Here is an 8513-nt window from a genome sequence, read left to right on the forward strand (position 1 = left end):
ATTAATGTATTTCATAAATTGGGAATATTTTCTATCGTTATTTTTCAAACAATGATAAAAAGTATTCAATGTTTAATAGATAAATTGGCAAAAAAACCCCAACATTTTAATGCTTCAAATATTTCCAAGACAATTTATTTTCCGACTTTATTATGTAAATAAATTTTGCAAGCTCCAAAACGTTGTTTTATTGTTCACTTACCCAAAATTATCATGGCCCCATTTGCACTTGAAAACGTTGTAAATCAACAAAGCATTCAAGAGGTCAGCCAGTAAAACACCAGGTAGATCCTCTGATATGTGCGGCACAGAATAAATGAAATACCACCATTTTTGATGTTCCTATGTAGAGAGAGGAAACACGGATTCGTTGGTATAAAAACGGGGATGACTCTGAATAAAAAGTATTATTATTCAAGGTTTCTTTACCAAACAAATAAATTAAGGACAGGTCAGAAGTTATCTCCCCTTATTTTAATATTCCTCGTGTTTTCTATTCAATACAAACCAACACTCATTTTAAGTAGACTATGATTTGTGATTTCTAATGGTTTAAAATTTGTTAAAAAAATGTTGACATGTACCAAAATTGTTGGCCATGTATAAAGATTTAATTTAAATTACTACTTTCAGCTACCGATCGTATGTATGATTTTAATGTATATGTAAAAAACACTTCAACTCTTTTTGCGATAGTTTTGATGTCCTATCAACAGTGATGCACTACAATATATTCAAATTTATGCTCACCTTAACAATAGAAGCCAAAATAACACAACGTTTCTGAAAAAAACTCAGAGTACTCCATTCGAATTATATATATATATATATAAAATATTATTAAAAAGGCTTTGCTTATAAAGGTTTCTTTAGCAATTGCACCGTCCTTTGAAGATGTTTAATGAAAACTTTGTTAACAATGTCAATCGTTTGCATATGTGTATAGATATATTATGTGAATATGTCTCTTTTACTATGCTTTATACCTTTCTTATCATTGTCTTTTAATATATTTGTATTTAGAATCATTTAAAACATTTTCCACTTAAGTCACTATCTAGGTCTTTCCCTGTTGTTTAGTTTAGTTATTATTTAACTTCTATATTTTTCGGAAAACATTAGTGTAAACGACAAATTTTAAAGAAATATACAGCTTTCAAAATTCATATTTAAAGACTGACATTCAGATATTCTTGATCCTTAATGCAGAGCAAGTGAGCATTGATTTTCCTAAAATATTTCATCATTTCTTCACATTTTGATAAATTATGGTAGTTAATGTTTTGGTCTTGCCAAATATCAAGATCAATAATCATGAAATATTAAAGTTTTAATTTAATCCGGTTATTATTTATAGTTAGTGCTCCCTTTCACTGCACTAAATATTTAGGGGACAGTATCCGTACACCTTCAAAGAAAAACATGTACTGGTATAACTATAGTTTTATTTATAAATTTGTATGTTCTTTGCAAAATATATTGATATTATATATTAGCAAAATGTAAGAAATTTACTAAATGTAAATAAAATAATTTGTTTAGTAATGTCCTAGATTTTGACTTTGGCCGTAGCTAAGTGCAGCCATAATTTACATTTCTAGACGTAAGTGAATGTGTATATAATATCCCTTATTTGAACATGTTGAAGGGGAAACAATTCAAAACCCGATGACATTTATCATATCACTAGTGTTTTTTTAACATGTAAAAGCTTGAAGTGTGTACAGGGTGTTTGCTTTTCAGATTGTTTATCAATGCCATGTGCTTTTGGTACTTGTGTGAGCACACAAAACTCATTTACTTGCATTTGCAATCCAGGATTTACCGGCACAAATTGTCAAACAGGTAACTTTGAGATACCTTAAATATGTCTATAAACCACTTTGTTGTCATTTGTGACTTCCTTCGACAAGTATCAAAATTAACTTGTAGTCGATATGACTTTTTTGTCAGCTTCATGTACGATTTTTCATAAAAAGTTCTTCCGATTCGTATATACATCAAGCCAAATCCTCTAAACACTTGTTCTTTTTGATTCTTCAAAATATTACCCCTATTGTCAATGACAGAAACATAATTATTTGATAAAAAACATCTTTAACCTTATATTACCTACGTAAGTACATCATTACATTTATTTTCATTTTACAGTAAAACTTTGAAATAAGATAATCATGCTGCGTTACATGTAACTGGAGTTTATTTGCAAACGAATTCAATTCGTATGTTGTATTATCACTTCTTTATCTACATAATGTAAGGTTATGGTGTGATATCATGTGTAATTGTTTCTTTGATTTGCAAATTAGTGCTAAATCATTTACTTTAACCTTATATTTTTAACAGCAATCGATTGTAAGTATTCACGTTATTATAGTGATCATGAATTGGAGTAGTTTTGTAAAAGGACAGGAATCACCTACTGATGTTGTATATACGTTAGAACAGAAGTAGTTTGCTATTTACAATGTGGACATATTATTATTGTACACATCGAAAACATTTGAAACAATTTATTTATACTTTCTTGATCGCTTCAGATTTGTCGGTTCGCTCATATAGGGTATGTAAATCTCGTCACGTGACTCCGTGATTTCATGAGAATAAGTCTTCATCTCCCATTCAAATGCATAGAGATTCGTCATTAACATAGCACTGAGTTAAGTGTTAAAAGCAAAATATATTTCTGTTAAAAAAATACTGATAAAAAATGACAAATATCTAGTTCTACTGAAAAAAATGTTAAGAAAAGCATAGAAATAGTAGATTTTGCATAGTGATACAGCGTTTTCATTTACCGGAAGTGAACAATAAAATGCAGACCGGCCTTCGGATTCAATACGTTCTACATCTAAATTTCCGGAAGGAAAACTGAAACTAGAACGAGACTTACAAACCCTATTTTCAGTACTTATGTTAAGAATGAAATTCTGTAAGATTATTTATTGGGTCTGAATGATAATGATAAATAAACATTGTGTCTTACATGTGAAGGTTATATCAAGGATTGGGGATGCTGCTCATAAAATGTCTTTTGATAATCGAAGTATTTTTTTTTACAGATTGTAATCCTAATCCATGCCATAATTCAGGAAATTGTTTGACAACAGCAAACAACTATACGTGTATTTGTAGCACTGGATTTACAGGCAATAACTGTCAAATTCAGGGTAAGAAAAGCAAATTACATACATTCAACAAACACGAACGCTGAGATATGGAATCTTCAATAAGCTTACTTTTATATTCCTCACGATGAAATTGTAAATGAAAATTGTGCTAAAGGTACAAATTGTACATGTATATTTTGCTCAAATCTTGGTGTGTTGAAATTTATTTTGCTCATTTTAGTTACAACAACCACGTCAACAACAACGACTCCAAGTAAGTGCAGATTATATGCATTATTAAGCGTTTAAGTACAGTCCGATATACATACCAAACACATATGTAAGTGTGGGTAGCACATGTTTGATAACATATGGTCATAAGAAGGGATTAAAATAATAGACATCTGATATTTTACTTGTTGAGTATTCAAAGCGGACTTAATTTTTAATGCTGTCTTTGAAAATATCTATGTATTGTCTCCCTTTGCAACTTTGTACTTTTTTTCTTGTTTAGAGTAATCTGTGAGAGCAGAAATGTATTAGTCTAAAAAGATTTAACTTAATGTAACTAAGCAAAACTCAACAAATGATTAATGTGTGATTTCATAGGCTATCCGTTTACAATGATAACATTAAGAAAAGGGTATGCACAAATTATTGAACTGACACTATTCATCTTCCGTATTCATAGTATATTCTACAATCCACCTGTTGAGAAAAAAGTGCTTACATAAACAATATTCAAATTTATAAACATGAATACAATGATAGGGAAGCAATAGGTATTATGTGCCTTTCAATTTTGAATTTTATCTGGAACTGTTCAAGATGTGCTATTAGACTTTATGTTGAGGTATGTTGTGTGTTTTGTGTTTTTATTGATTATTTATTAAAGAAGCTTTGAAAATTATTGAAATTGTAATAATTTCCCACATGCAAAAATGTAAGTTGAGACATTAATGTGAAAAAAACATCTTTTTTTTGTTTTTGTTTTTTTTGTTTTTTGTTTTTGTTTTGTTTTGTTTTTTTTTCTATTATCTACACTACACATTTGAATGGCAGAAACATATTGATATACCAACGCTTTCAGTTCACTTTCAGCGGCTTCAATGATGCATTTCAATTGAATTTGTCATGTTATTACAGTTTTCGAAAATATAGCTCAACATTGTATGATATTTTTAAATAACCAAAAATAAAGAAAGATAATTATAAACGACAATCATCAAATTAATTTTGTTTTATTATGTTTGAGGTTTTCACATTGTAACTTTTTTTTCATTTTTAGAACCAGTCAATTGTGAGTATTGGTGTAGTTTTTTTTTCCATGTATGTCGGTAAACATTAGATTGATTCACTTCTCTGCAATCAATAAAAATATACCCAGAGTGCATCATACTAAATTTAATGTGTTTTAGTTTGAAGACAAGTTGCATTTTGCAGATAATACAATTGTTTTTAGTTTTAAAAAATGTCATTGTATTTTTTTGTGAATGGCAAAGAATTGACTACTTTTGTCCTTTAAAGAAACATAGTTGTTTCCTTAAACAATATTACCAATCATATAAGTGTTGCAATTGCGATCCGATGTACACATATTATAATAGCCCCGTGCAGGTCCGGGTGTTAAAAGAATAGGCCTGCACAGCGCTAAGCTTGTCGTAAAAGGCGACTAAATAGTGCTCAGAACTCTAGCCGGGGGCTAGGGCGCTCTGCCCACAGAGCAACTGGGATGTGTGCCCCAGGTGGTGGAATGGGATACCCCTGTCGTGTTGCATGCTTGGGTTGTCAGGCTATAATACGGAAAACCTGACCGCAAACCATAGTGGTGCACCGTGTTGGGAAAGATGCCACGTTCCTCGCACGTTAAAGAACCCTACTGTGGTATTCTCCCGAAGTAGGAACCATAGGGCTCAGCCACAGGAGGCTAAATTGCCCGACCCTACCCACCTCTCCCTATTTCCAGTGGCAATCAAAATTTGTCGACCCCATTGTCCTTGTGTCCCATCCCTTTTTCATTTCATTACCATTTCATGTTCATTTTATCATCAATATCATGTTCATCGTCTGAATATAGCTGAAATATTGGTGCTCGGACGTTAAACCCCAACAAACAAACAAAACAAAACATATTATAATAAGTAACCCTTTACAACAGCATTATAGTTAACTATTTTTGAAGTTCATTATAAATTGTATATAAGAAGTAGTAACAAGGAATTTAAAAATAAGAAGCGAACTCCAGCATGAAGAACTCTTTTTAAGTATAATTATTATATAGTTTTTAGACATTATGAAATTGGTATTAACTGTTTTTTGAATTCATGTAGATTGTCAACCAGATCCATGCCAACACAATGGATTCTGTATAAACAGTAAAACAGGTTATACCTGTCAGTGTGCGTCAAGGTTTACAGGGAAAAACTGTCAAATACCAGGTATGTTTGTAATGACTTTATCGTAACGTCTTTTTTTCAAATCAAGGAATTATAAAATGTGACACAGCTATGTTTATAAGTGTGAAAAAATAAATATTTCAAATTAATTTGTTTAAGTTATACATGAATAGTGCATATCAAAAATGAAATATTATAAGCAGAAAATGCAAAAACAAATCAATCAAAAAAACGCAATGTGTTTTTCATCTTTTTAGTTACTACAACAACAATGTCTACAACTCCGTGTAAGTACTGTTTTTACATAGATTGCCGAAACTACGCAGACTTTTTGTATAGGGCTAGACTTCTAGAAAGTAGACCTCTGGAACAGGGTTATGTTGCTACAAAATTGAAGTCATCACTACAGAAGTTTTATGGAAGTCATCATGAACTCGTGGATCGTAACGGTGTATCCACCTGCGCCATGAAAACTGATTTGTTCAACGTGTCATAGTGTTCCTTTCCCCTTTCGACTACCCCGGACATGATTTTTTATGAGCCATTCGGCGGATGTTTTCAGAAAATCAGAGGCCATTACCCTACCGGTACACCTGGTCCATGTTCCCAGTTCTTAGTGGAGTCCGAGTTCTCATTTGCTTTTGTTACTTTGTACGTATTATTTTAGTCAATTTATGTTCTTTGTTTTGTATGTCTGTTTTCCATGCCTGGTCTTTGTCCCTGGATTGCATTATTTTGATTACAGCCAGAACCTTGGTTCCCTTGATTACTCCTTAAAACAAAACTATATATGTGTTGTGAAGTGGCTTTGTTGACCGTGCATAAATACGTAGTACAAATTTAAAACAAAAGAAAAAAAACAACAAAAAACAGAAAGAAAAGAAGGTGATGAGAATAGGTTATCCAAAATATCGGTTTAACGGCCTTCATCTGAGGCAAATGACACCAAAAGAGGAGTACCCCTATTTTGACCCCAACCAGAAAAATCAAATAATCTAGTGTTGAATAATTCATGACCTTGGATTTTGTAGTAAAAATGTATCAAATCCACGATAAAAAATCATGTTCACTGATTTATGCTCTAACGTTTCTCATCTGCAGAATCTGTGTTATTTTCTTTCTTACTTGATGTCATTCGCCACTAACGAAGGCCAAAGCCTACTTGTACACTACACTACTACGCTATATTGTTATATCGTTCATACATCCAGCAACAGGAATGTTCGAGACCCTCTATAACTCACGCTGTGCGTCTGCGTTAAAGTTCAAACAAACACACTTTAACTGCTTCCGTTCATTAAAACGTCACTTCCGAAAGAAAGATTTTGATTTTGTTTTGACAGAATATTTACATATGTAGGATAACGCTGACGCTTTGTACCTTTTTGTGTTAATAGTTTCGGTTTTCTGTATGAATATATATCATAAAAACAGAATCAAATTTGAGCAAAGTGCACTTAAGTATGGTGCTGCAGACGATGTTGAAACCTCATGATATGGCGTACATATACTATACTACTGTAATTTATAAGGTGTAAGGTGGCTGCGATAAGCAGTAGCAAGACAACAGACCTTTGGATGACGAATGACACAGATAGTCTGTGCTTAGCACCATAAACAAGTTGAGATGAAAATGTAACTTAATAGCTGAACAATTGTATTATGTAATAAGGCATGTTTTATGAATTACATTTACCAGTCTTGGATGAGTTAATAGTTGCAAATGAAATGCTAGACCATCTTTATTGACAAAATGACTTTTCAACCATGATCTCCACAAACTCAATCAGGTTTAGATGCAACACAGGAAGTGCAAAATGACACTCTGTGTTACTGTTGGATTTCAGTTAATTCTATTTACCAGTAATGGAAGAGTTTTAATAAAAAAAATAACTGACAAAACGATGACGCTTGACCATTATACATCTCCCGTTGCTGACCAAAAATATATTATTTTTATCAAAGAATTTACCTTGTTAAAACTTTAAATAAATTAATACACAAACAGACCCTTAATTGTTATATTTTTCTTAAAATAAAAAAAGAAACTAACATAAATATTTACTGTCTAAAAAAATCAAATCTTAATAACACATGATAATAAAATGATGTATATTCCATTCCTTTAACACGTATTTCATAAGACATGACTACCCATTCATAAAAGTTAAAGTTACCATTATCGGATTAAGATACATATTCATTTATGGGCATGTGAAATGATGTAATTTGTCATTTTGTTTATTGAGCTTTCGAAACATTTATATTTGCCAATCGACATTCATTTAAATTCGTCAGTCAACTGAAATATGAATGTTATGACTTTTTTTTACCAATTGAAAAATTAATTCTTGTAGCTACTACAACAGTACGTAAGTATATAATTGAATATCAATGACGTCAATAATTATTATTTTAATTCGTACTCTATCTCGCATTGCAATTTTTGAAAAAAAAGCAATTTCATTTAAGCCAAAATTTTTTAAAAAATGTATTCGTTCAATGCAATAAACAATTGCAAGAAATACAATTTAAAAGGGCCAACTTATAGGAAAAGAAATTAACAAAATAAAATGTAAAAGTCCTCTTTATTTTCAATTTCTATAGGCTTTGTGCTCACAATGATTTATGTTTTTCGTTTCCATAGCTCCAGTTGATTGTGAGTACAAACATTTCTATGTCATGTTAGATGCACGGATTTAGTGATAGCTACTATGTATAGATATTTCTCTTAATCAATGCCCCACCCTTTTCACCAAGGGATTTTACTATAACAACTGTTTAGATACTAATCATGCAATTTGTTATACACATCTATATAAATATGATTGAATTTTATCAATTAGGAAACAGTGTTATCATCTGTGAAACGAAGTCATTTATCTCTTTTTTTCCACACTTCAAATGTCGCAAAATGACATTCTTCAAATAATATTGAACTTTGAAAAAGTAATCAATGAAAACGAGATTCTAGTGAAAATCAACAGAATGCAACCGGGGGATATAG

The 8513-nt window shown here is 31.3% G+C and overlaps 1 long non-coding RNA gene across 1 annotated transcript; it reads left to right on the forward strand.

Annotated features, from left to right (window-relative positions):
* Positions 1-2341: 2341 nt before the first annotated feature.
* On the forward strand, positions 2342-8267 carry LOC148601622 (uncharacterized). The gene is made up of 7 exons (XR_015917202.1): positions 2342-2355; positions 3063-3170; positions 3352-3384; positions 4399-5548; positions 5764-5793; positions 7864-7878; positions 8154-8267. It is a non-coding gene; the product is annotated as an uncharacterized LOC148601622 (long non-coding RNA).
* The last annotated feature ends 246 nt before the right edge of the window (positions 8268-8513 follow it).

The sequence above is a fragment of the Perna viridis genome, chromosome 12 (genome assembly GCF_037379345.1).
Source record: "Perna viridis isolate PV_CMFRI_1.1 ecotype Kerala chromosome 12, ASM3737934v1, whole genome shotgun sequence".
In the NCBI taxonomy this organism is placed as follows: domain Eukaryota; kingdom Metazoa; phylum Mollusca; class Bivalvia; order Mytilida; family Mytilidae; genus Perna; species Perna viridis.